Here is a 12,648-nt window from a genome sequence, read left to right on the forward strand (position 1 = left end):
CAGTTCAGTAGCTTAGGAATGCAGAGGAGGAGGACTGAACTGATAGCTGGAACTATAACATACTTTTGGCAGACTTAGAGGCAGGGCCAAGCTGCACCGGGCACTGCGAGGCAGGAAGTAAGTGAAGGGTCGAGGATACAGGTGGGGGCTGTATCGCTCCTCAGCGAGGCTTTCAGGAGACAGGAGCTGAATCTGTGGTCCGGGCCCTTTTGAGGCCTAGAAACGGGGACTTTATAATGGAATAACGTGCACACTAAGAAACGTGGCAACATTACTTTACATAGGCCTAATATTCGTAGTATTCACGAGGACTGGAAACTAACATACTAGAGGTGGACACAACTGGAATTGCGTCATTAATCAGGCATGGGGAATAACATATGCATATTGGTCATGCACACATAACATATGATGGATGAAGCGTAGGGACACAGAACATGGCAAAATTTACTTTTCCACATTCCCTCCTTGTCACTACGTTTCCATCAGGAAACATCAATTTTCATGATACCATCTATCATTTCATACAGTACCATTTGCTCGTCTCGAATTGTCTTGGAACGGGATTTAGAACGGGGCTTGGGACTAGGAATACAAGAGGTAGCACACATGCTGCAAATCGCAGGGCCACATTGTATACAGAGGCAGCAGCTAAATATGATCGTTACTGCAATACCTAAAAAGGACAGGACTTTCCATCCCCATGCGGAAATTACATTCCAGAACCAACCGGACCATGTCCAGGTGCCTGGATCTTGGTGTAATAGATGGGCAATTTTATGGAGTCTGGTTATAGCTGAATAAACAGACGGCGCGTTATTTGGAATAAAAATGCAACAACTGGATCCGAGGACTCTACAGGCCCCGCCCCTATCGGCCAGTATGACGTCAAGGACGAGACGATTTTGCAAAACGACAAATCTCATAGCAGATTGCTCTTCGGTTAAGTTACCTAGAGCGGAGGCAGTCTCATCTACTACTGCTTCAAGGGTTCTTGTTAACCTACGGATTAGCTTACTGTTTACAACTGTGCCTAAATAAGGGAACACACCTTTATCAATATCAATGAATTGCTCTGCAGCAGTTTCAGTATAATCGACAATCGGGAGATTTCTCTTGTGTCTGGTATGTACTAGGAAGGAATTCCTATGATAGTCAGGTGGGGCTAGGAAAACAGGTGGCAGTAGGAAGGCAATGTAACAGGTTCCCTCCCAATCGAGGGGCAGACGGACATATGCAGTTTGACCACAAATAAAATAAGAATGACGTGAAGCTTTGAAAATAGATTTCCCACTGTCACTATACTTGATAACAGTAGTACATTCACTATGACCTATGTGTACAGAACCATAACTACGGACACATAATTCGCCTTTGACTGGTAGTACTGAAATAGCAGGTAAATCTGGAGTAGTATCAGACTGAACATTCAGGACCATGAAATTCGACGAATAATTACCTAAATTATAAACTTCATTTTCTAGATCTAAACCTGTTCTGTGGGGGAGACCTTGCTTGTCTGGAAAACATGTACTGTTAAGAAAAGACATATCTGTTGAGGATGACGTTAACGTGGACCATGCTCCACACGAACCATTGTGTGAGAATGGATAAGGAAAGAGTGGCAGAACTCCCTTTGGTGTCTGAAAAGGGGGGAGTCGACCACACACCCAACAATTAGTAGCATTGCTGGTCTGGTGTGAATAATGTAACATACGGATAAATGTGTTGTTGCGCATAGCGAGGCGGTAAGAATATTCGTGAGGAGGCAGATCACTAAACGTGTGCTCTACTGTAGCATTAGTAGACATATTTACATGAGGAACTGGAAAACACAGGAAAAGTGCGTAACTAGTGCAGGAAATCATTATGCTGAGAAATAATACGAAACTCAGAAAAACGATACATTTGATTGAACTTTGACTGACTCTCTCACTATGGGGGTCTATTTTATACATGTCAGAAACAATTTAACCGTTTCACCTAGGGGAGGACTTATACAATCAAACTGACTGACTTATTTTACTAGACCTGAGCTTGAACTTATACTCCTGTTGCGGAGTTTTCTCTAACAAGGGAGGGGTTGTAATAATGTCTTGTGCGGGACAGTCCTTTAAAACAATGTTCTGGCAGTCCTTCGAATCCTGGAAAATGTTTTTGGACGCTGGTTTCAATGGATTGAAAAGTTTTACATGAGAAAGGTGGACCCACCCCTTCCTGCCTTCCAACTTGACGGCAGTACGGGTGGTCAAGAGGACCTGACGTGGCTCCTTCCAACGTGGTTCCAGCGGACTTGATCTGTCGAAATTTCTGATCATCACAAGGGAGCCTGGAACGATCTCGTGCGGTGCCACCTCGGTATTGTCTGGAAATGCGGCGGCAACCTGTGAACGACATGAGTTGAGGGCAGACATCAAGGAAGCTAGGTAATCTGTCAGCATATTACATGAAACATCGGTAATACTTCGGGGTCTAGGAGTACCCCACATGTTAGGGGGGCGGCCGAATACGACCTCATACGGGGACAGACCTGATCTGGAATGTGCGACCATGCGCATATAAAACAAAGCGACTGGCAGAGCTATTAACCAGTCCACACCTTTGTCCTTACAGACTTTTGCAATGCGGATTTTCAGAGTCTGATTATGCCTTTCGACTAGTCCAGCTGCTTCTGGATGGCGTACACAATGAAACTTCCACTGGTACCCTAACAACAGGGAAACGTGCTTCATTAACTCTGAGGAGAATGGCTGACCGTTATCAGAATATACGACTCTAGGGAGTCCGTATCTAGGGAAAAATTCACGAACCAACTGCTTGGCAGTGGTCGCGGCTGTGTAATCTGGGACTGGATATGCTTCTGTCCACCTGGACAAAGCGCATACAACTACAAGGACATACTTGAAACCTCGACATCGCTCCATCTGAATATAATCCATCTGGAGGACCTCAAAAGGGTGGTCAGGGGGCTGGAAACCACCTTGTTCCACCGGGACACTTTTACCTGGATTAAACTGACAACATATCATACAGGTACGGACTTTCTGCTTGGCTGCAGCTCGTAAATGCTTGTTGAACCAAATGTTCTGGATACTGTCTAACATAGCTTTTTCTCCTAAATGGGCTGGACTATGTGCGGTATTGATAATGACTTGAACCATAGAATCGGGGAGAAACCATGTGGCTCTACCCTTCGTTAACCATCCTTGATCTGTCTGAACCCCTCCTTGTTCAGACCATTTCTTGATTTCATCGGGGGTAGCATGTAACTGTATATCTATGACATCTTGTGTAGGGTCCTTAACTGTCATGCATGTAATCGGATCTGGAGTATGTGTCAGATTAACTGGAATGTCTGGAGTCTGTGCTGTAAGCTTGGCTGTGCGGTCTGCTAGATCATTACCTTGGGAAATAATGTCTGTAACTTTCGTATGTGCTTTGCATTTCATAATAGCAATAGATGTCGGTAAATGTATGGCATCTAACAGGGCTTGAATAAGGAGACCATGCTGAATCTTGGTTCCGTGAGAAGTCATGAAACCTCTCTCCTGCCAGAGCACTCCGAAGTCGTGTACAACTCCGAATGCGTAACGTGAATCTGTGTAAACATTAACTTTCTGGTTCTTGGCGTGTATACAGGCTTGTGTCAGAGCGACTAGCTCTGCTGCTTGAGCGGACAGGGTGTCAATACGGTGTGTCTTGATAACTTCAGTGTCGGTAGTCACTGCATACGCGGCGACTAGTTCTCCTGTACTAGTTCTCATACATGAACCATCTACATAAAGTGTCAGGTCAGGATCTGGTAACGGAATGTCTGTCAGGTCTTGTCTTGGCTTCGTCGTAATGTTAACTACTTCCACACAATCATGTGGGTCTAGATTTGAATTAACTGATGGTAACAGTGTAGCAGGATTCAGAACGTTGCAGCGTCTGATTTCTATGTGTGGCTGGAACAGTGTCAATTCATAACCTGTTAAACGTGCAATTGTCAAGTGCTGAGTTTGTGTTCGGTTTAAAAGAACTTCTACTGAATGTGGGACTTGTACTGTCAGGGAATGTCCTAAAACTATGGAATCACTTTGTCTGATAGCTAGTGCTGTGGCTGCAACTGACTTGAGGCACGCAGGCAACGCCTGGGCGACTGGATCTAATGTGCTCGAAAAATAAGCACAGGGCTTGTATTGACCTGCTTGATCTTGTGTGAGAACAGATAATGCTGTACCTTCCCGTTCAGTAACGAAAAGTGTAAAAGGCTTACTGTAGTTCGGTGTAGCTAGAACTGGAGCTTGACATAGGGCTTTCTTTAACTCGTTAAAACTAAGTGTATGTTCAGATGTCCAAGGGAGGACAGTCGATACGGCTGCCTCCTGTGTCGTTAACTGTATCAGTGGCTTGGCTAGAAATGCATACTGGGGAATCCATTGTCTACAATAAGAAGTAAGGCCGATAAAAGCACGTACCTCCTTCTGGGTTCTGGGCTGGGGAAGACTCGCTATTAACTGGATACGGTCTGGTGTCAACTGCCTACCCCTCTTGGACAGCAAGTGTCCTAAGTATACCACTTGCTGGACACAGAATTGAAGCTTCGAAGGTGACACCTTGTGCCCCATCTCGGCTAGAAAATACAGAACTGTAAGTGATGCTCGCTCGCAAGCACGTTCAGAACGGGCTGTGATCAGTAGATCATCGACATACTGGAGCAGGGCAGTGTCAGTTGGCATGTGAATATTGTCTAGTTGTCTCTTGAGTGCCTGACTGTAAATACTAGGACTTTCTGTGAAACCTTGAGGAGCGCGTGTAAACATATAGCTCCTTCCATTTAAACAAAATCCGAAAAGAAACTGGCTGTCTGGATGAATTGGAACACTAAAAAATGCATTCTTGAGGTCTATGACAGTGAAAAACATGGCTTCGGAATCAATAGCAGTTAACAGGGAAGAAATATCTGGGACAACTGGGTACTGAGGAATAATACATTTATTAAGCTCTCGTAAATCAATCACTAATCGATATACTGGGGGTGCATTCGGATCAGTACGTTTCATGACTGGAATGATCGGAGAATTGCATACATTGGAGTCAGTTTCTACAACTACTCCTTGAGCCATGAGCTCGTCAATAATTTTGGATAAGGCTGCTACAGCCTCAGGTGGCAATCTGTACTGTCTGATTCGGGGTAACACTACACCTGGTTTGAGAGTCACACGATGGGGTGTGATTTGCATGTAACCTACATCAGTTGGACCTTGCGCCCATAAATGCTGCGGAACTTTAGACAATCTTGAATCAAAATCTCGTAACACATAGTGACCCTTAAAGTCACGTAGGAACAGACGTATTCCCTCTGGGGAACAGCAAATAACTGCACCTAACTCTTTCAGTGTCTTAATACCTAATAGATTTTCTGGACATGACTTAGTAAGTAACAGATCAGTAGTGCGGGACAATGGACCTACTTCTAGAGTGACTGGCTTAGATATCTCATTAACGATGGGTTTTCCTGAAAATCCAAGGGAAACATTTCTTGAGCCTGAGAGCGGAGCCCCTGGAACTTCGGCATGACTAATTGTGGTCCTACTTGCCCCTGTATCGATCAGAAACTTTCTGTCTTTCCCCAATACTTGACTGTGAACATAGGGACCTTCTTGATCTACAGGTATCTCGATGAGAGGCAAGCCTACCTCCCTCTCTAGGCTGTTTCATGAATATGACTGGTACTCTGGGTACTCAGACTGTGCATACTGGTACATCTGCGATGTAACATGCTGTGTTGCAGCAATAGGCTGCGGTACTGTAACTGTCTGTGGTGCATTCTGTAGCTGAGGAATCTGTGAAACTTGTTCTTGTCTAGGCGGACGTGGTCTTTCTTTAGTCTTACCAGTAGCTATGTTGTGTTTCAGAACTGCACACTCGTTTATAAAATGACCTGGCTGTTTACAATAATTGCAGTTCCCTTTAACGGGAGCTGCAGGATGACTGGCTTGATTCGGACCCCTCTTCTGACTGTCTTGAGGAACAGATTGTGCAACTAGCACTTTCATTTTTGTGTCTTTCATACGTTTTCTTTCGTGTTCTTGCTCTTCCCTGATTCTATTCTGGTGATACTGGAGCATCTGGAGCATCTGGGACGGAGTATTTGCTTGCCAGGTGCTTTCGACTTTCAAAACTCGGTTTTTAATTTGTGGACTTGAATTCTCGACTAATTTAGTAACGAAAAGATGAGGGTATGACTCACTACTTGTCTTGAGACCACTATTAATACTGAAACATTTCTCAAATCTAGAATAAAAATCACTAATATCCTCGTCTTGCTTCTGTTTACAGGCTGAGATTGCATCCCAGTCTTCTTTCCTTGTTGTCAATAATCTGGGTAAAACTTGAATCAATAATTCTGGTAATTCTTTACATTTATCTCCGAGACCAGTACCTGGTACTCGTGCCTTGTCTTCAGCTTCTAGAGCTGTCCAATCGATCTTTTTCTCTCCCACCTCCCATTCTTTTTCCTTTAACTTTTCATACACCCCTGCGGGTAACAGGACCTTTAACATTTTAATGATATCTGGGTAAGTGTATTCTCCCATACGGAGCATGTCTTTTAATTCTCTATGGAACCCTGCTGGATCTTTGTCATGACAGGGAATTAATTTCTTCATTTCAAGAAGTTCCATCTTTGATATTGGAGTGTATACAAACACTCGTTGCATTACGCCACCCGCCCCTTGGACTGGGTGGACTTCTCGTAACGGATTCTGTCTGTCTATGTAGAATGATTTACTTTCTGGGGGTGAGACATGAACAAAATGCGGGTTCAAAAACGTTCTATACTTGTGACGCTGTTCTAGAATGACACTAACTAAATCGGTACCTAGACCTCTCCATCTATACTGGAGTAACTCGTTCAGGATATCGTGTAACGGACCTGGATCAGAATGTTGACCCTCATACTGAGTAATGAGGTGCTGGATCATATACAGGCCCACCAGTCGTTGCTCGGCTGGGGGCAATTTCAGAAACATTTGTGCCACTATTTCGTCTGGAAAAGTGGTAGAATCAGTAATCCATCGGACTGCTGATCGGGCTAGTTCTTGTTCATGCATAGTACTTAGTTCACTGTAACCGACTCGTGATTTCAGAATGTGATCGGTAGCTTGAAATACTTGTTCTAGGGAACCTTGTTCTGGTGCTAGATGTTGAAAAATAGACTTGGGTTCTAGACGTAAATGGCGATCTGGAAATCTAGATTTTCCTACATACGCTATTCTGGCGGGATTCTCGTTCTCTTCCTCTTCAGGATCAGAGATACTTTCTTTCTCGCTTACTTGTGCTGCTTTACGTTGTTCGTGTAACCTTATTATTTCTTTACGAATTTTCTTGTACATACTCTCCATGGCACTGACGGTCTTGTGCTTACCCTCGGCTATATTATCACTCCACCTTGTCAGGATTCTCATTTCGGCGGGATCTTTAGACGGGTAATCTTGTTCTCTTATTAAACAATTGATCAGGAACTTTAATATCATGAGCTGAATCTCGGCTTTCCTTTGAGACATAATCTCGCCAATACTTTCTGGATCATCCCCTGTACGGATGAAACGATATATTCTGTCTAGATCTTCTTTCATATTCGGCAAGGTGACTAGATACTCGGTCACTCTCCTTACACGTAAGGAATATAAAACCATAGTATATTCGCCTGGGACTGGATCATAGACACATTCGTTAAGGGCTTGTCTGATTTCTGTAACAGACTTATTACTTTTAGGAGTACGCTGTGATGCTTGAGCATGTAATTCGAGTGCTGATAAACGCTTGTGTGGCGGCGGGGTTTGAGGAGTAGCTCCTCCTGCGGCCCCTAGACTGGAGTCGTCTACTGAGGCTCTACGTCCTGGCAGAGTGGGAAATGGAACTATAGGCTGGACCGGGGGTACCGTAACAGGTACTCCGGTGTCTGGAGGAACATGAATTACCTGGTTTACAGGGACTGGCGGAGCGCGAACAGGATTGGCATATTCGGGGACTGTGTCGTCCAGATAGGACGAAATAAAAATATCAGCTGCGGTCGGTTTGTGACGTAGCTTGGTCGGAATTAATGGTGGCGGGAAATTACTGGATGCCTCTGGGGTCGCTTTTGGCACTCCTTCGGCAAGAAGAGGATACATACCCTTAATAAGGGCATGCCTCTGTCTGTCTGACTGTTCGGCTTTGACTTGTTCACCTATCTCGATTAACTCCCTTTCTTGGGCTCGTTCTTGGGATTCTCTACTTAACTCTGACTTTCTGACTTCCTTCTCCGTTCTTTTATGAGCTTCCTTGCGCCATAACTCGATGGCATCTTTCTGTGACTGTCTGGCTTTCTTTTTCCATAATGCTTCTTCTACTCGCATGATACATTCGGCATCCCATGTACCCGATACGGGCCATCTATACTTTTCTTCTAACTGTTTGGTATACTCTACCCATAAATCTAGATACATTATGGCGCTTATGCCATGTTTCTGATACATAAAATGACCTGGACTGTCCCTAGGCGGGACAGGAACTGCTTCCTCTAACAGACCCTTTCTAGTTTTTAACTGACGTAACTTGGAAAAGAGCGGCATTCTAAACTTGAATCGGAACACAATACAATACACAAAAAACAATAACAATTGGGAAAACAATTCAGGCATACCACGACATTGGAAATACACTAAACAATATCATAACATAACAGTTCGAACAGAATACTACCTGAAAATACTGAAAACAGAAACAGAACAGAATTCTCGAGAACGGAACAGACTAGAGTTACTGGATGCACTGCTGTAACAGTACGGAACATACCGGTCCCATAAAGGAACGCATCAAGACCCGTATCCACCTAGGTGAACACTTCGTTTGTGGGCTTGGATACCACCAACCCACGGACCAGGAGTCAATTTAGATTGGTCCTGTCTAGATACTACCCCAGCAATGGTACTCACCGGGCAGCACGGAACGGAAGGCCTCGGACTGGACTGGACGACGACAGACTTCGGACTTCGGACTTCAGTTACGGGTGGGCCTCCGGATACCTCGGACCTTGGACTCTCGGCTTGGGCTCTGGTCGGGACTCGCCGCGTTCCTCCACCGTCTCGTTTGGATGCTGGACCGCCTCCTCCGTCTCCTCCGTGGGCCTGAGGGATACTTGGAGCAGAAATATCTGCCAGTGCACGGTATGGTTCCGTCACGACTGCAGAGGGTCAGGGGGTCGGCGTGGCTTCACCGACGCGTGGGGAAAGGGCAAGTCCCTGTTCGGGCGCCATTATGTGGTAAATAAATAAATAATACCCTATTTTTGACTAGACTTATAGCATAACAGATAGCTCAATAAAATAAGAGTCAAGATTCGAGGTAGTAGGAGTTTCTGCAGGTTTATTACAGCATAAGGACAGGATCAGGACAACCTGCATGGGAATAGGACAATAAGGCCCGGCAGCTGCCGGGGCTGGGTCTGGGATGAGCGCGCTAACATTCAATAACAAAACATTGATTTATATACATAGCGCAAACACATAGCATTACATTGCAGTAGGCGTAGCAGTGGGTGGAGCAGAAGGCGTGACGCGTAGCAGTCACGAGAGATAACAGTAAAAAGAGGTGTAACTGGGAGTATACATAGACATGTGATGCAAACGTAACAGAATATGTCATGAATGGGCGGAAACTTTGGAGGGGGCTACCTAAGGAGCCGGGACCTCTAACCTAATGGTGCGCGAAAACTGGCAATGACGTGTTACTAGGAGAAGCTGGGGGCTATGAACTCTGTGCTAGGAGCAGAGACTAGAGTCTGAAGGGTCGGAGCGACATGTACCTAAACCCTATCTGGTATCTGATGTTTAGGGAACATGTTGATATAAACTAGAAGTCATGAGGGGAAAAGCTAACTTGATTCTAAGACTGGACCATGCATTATTCTACATGAAGTGCGTGATGAAGAATACTAAATGACCATTAAATACAGTATTTCTCTAACGTGGAGACGAGAAGGCTAGACAATGACGGAAACTATTGATGCAGTTCAGTAGCTTAGGAATGCAGAGGAGGAGGACTGAACTGATAGCTGGAACTATAACATACTTTTGGCAGACTTAGAGGCAGGGCCAAGCTGCACCGGGCACTGCGAGGCAGGAAGTAAGTGAAGGGTCGAGGATACAGGTGGGGGCTGTATCGCTCCTCAGCGAGGCTTTCAGGAGACAGGAGCTGAATCTGTGGTCCGGGCCCTTTTGAGGCCTAGAAACGGGGACTTTATAATGGAATAACGTGCACACTAAGAAACGTGGCAACATTACTTTACATAGGCCTAATATTCGTAGTATTCACGAGGACTGGAAACTAACATACTAGAGGTGGACACAACTGGAATTGCGTCATTAATCAGGCATGGGGAATAACATATGCATATTGGTCATGCACACATAACATATGATGGATGAAGCGTAGGGACACAGAACATGGCAAAATTTACTTTTCCACACACCAAGGGCCCTTTTGGTGTGTGAAGGGTATTTTAACAAACACTGTGTATGCCAACAATATCTGGACTCACAGTTAACTACTTGAGGTTGGACCTTTATGATTATCTGAACCATTTACTGGAGGAGGGTGCGTCCACCTTGGTACTGATCAACACCACCTCTTCACTCCCTAATTTTGATTTTTATTGATCTCGTACAACCTCTCACCCTTTATAACACAAATGTAAACCGATTTTGCTAATTGGTCTCTCTTAGGTTTTTCCATGTGGGGAAGAGTTCAGTCACTTTATCTCGCTTTACATATGTAGTTGGAATGCTTCAGATTATAGTTCCTTTATCTATACTGTGTCGGGTGGAGGCCCATATTCGGTCTATTGTCTGGTGGTCTATGCATACTCGTTTAGCTGCCGCCAAATTAATGGTTTGCCGCTCCCATGGTGGTCTGGGTTTACCATCTTTGGAGCATTATTCTTTAGCCCTGCATTTCTTGCAAATAGTTTATCTACTTCCAGGCACGATTGACCCCCACAATGGGTTGCAACAGAACAATCTAAACGTAATCGAAATGATGGCCTTGACTTTCTGTATGGAACTCGTAATCCACGATCATCCCCTGCACACCCGGTGATACAAGTCACATATCGAGCATGGCAGCAAGCACATTGTCTATCACAGGTTGCTCATCGTTTGCACTATAAAACTCCACTTTGGGGTAATGATTGTATTCGAATAAATGGTCACATGCTTCACTGGTCGAGTTGGAAGTCAAGAGGAATTCAGACACTTGATCAGGTCATACTAAATGGAGGTTTAAAAATCCTTTGATTTGCTGTGTTTGGAGTTTGGTCTCTCATTACATCAGACTTCACAGCACTTGAACTACAGCACTGTCTGAGGCGCTGTCTGGGCCCTCTACCCTGGGCATTAGATTCCTCACCAATATTAGATTATCTCCTTATTTGGGGATAACATAAAGCAGTGATGTCAGATCTGTGTGTTGTTCTAACTCATCACTTATATTCACAACCACTTCTTAAAGCTCTTCGTGAGAAATGGCAGGAGCGCTTACTCATTACCAATGAAGAAGATGTCTGATCTGATATATTGGAAGCCCTTGACAAGGGTACTCGAGAAGCAAGTCTGGAATTTTGGCTTTTCAAAACTTTGCATGATTGGTATTGGACACCTTCGAAATTTAAAAAATCAGCATTACTGCCACATTCTATGTGTTGGAGGTGTTCTGGAGTCAATTGTGACCTTCCCCATAACTCTGCAAATGTCCTTCTATAGAGTGTTTTTGGGACACATCAACCGAGGCTCCAAAAGCGTCTTTTCCATCAACACCGGTAAGGGAAGAACAAGATCCCAAGAAGCAAAGAAACTCCAACGCTAAAAGAACAGTGGAGCCCGTCAACAGCGAAAAGGAAAAAACAGCAAGGACCGGGAAGTGTACAGAACCTGTAACATGGAAAAAGCCAACAATAAGCCCACAGAACAGTACCCAAACAGAAAGCGATGTTGAATTAAGTCCAACAAGTTGGAGCCCGAGAAAACACCAAAAAAGTGAACATCCCAATGGTTTACAAACGGCAGGGAACATGAGAAAGAAGAAGGGCAAATCATAAAATCCACGCTGCATATGCCCAAATTCTGTGCCAAAAAGGTGAAGCAGAAAGGAGGGACAATAGGAACGGCACCTGGAAAAGAAGGACTAAACCCGCAACAAAGTAAGGAACCAGGAAAAAATGGCTGGAGCCAGTTTGGACAAACTGGGAATAGACAAATGGAAAATACAAACAACAAACAAGTGCCCAATGACCCTTTAGAAATTACGCCACGAGGTAAGGCCAGTAATGTCTTTTGTTCACTTGGTAACATTAAGAGATTATCTCCTAGTCCGGCAAAAAAGACGGTCTTGTGGAAAATGACTAAATTAGGTATACATAAGCGGCGTTCATTTATGTTCACCACAGCCACTGTTGAAAGTAAAGTGAAAATCGTGAAACAGTGGCCACGCCATCTTGTCCCTTTTCAGGCCCCTTCATGCACGTAAGTGGCAGCCATTTTGTGTGCCATAGCCTTTCTGCCCACTGCCAATAGCCTGCGCATCTCTCTCCCCCTCACTCCCCGGCCTCGCAAGCATCCCCCCCGC

This window comes from Lissotriton helveticus, chromosome 2_1, assembly GCF_964261635.1.
Source record: "Lissotriton helveticus chromosome 2_1, aLisHel1.1, whole genome shotgun sequence".
NCBI lineage: Eukaryota > Metazoa > Chordata > Amphibia > Caudata > Salamandridae > Lissotriton > Lissotriton helveticus.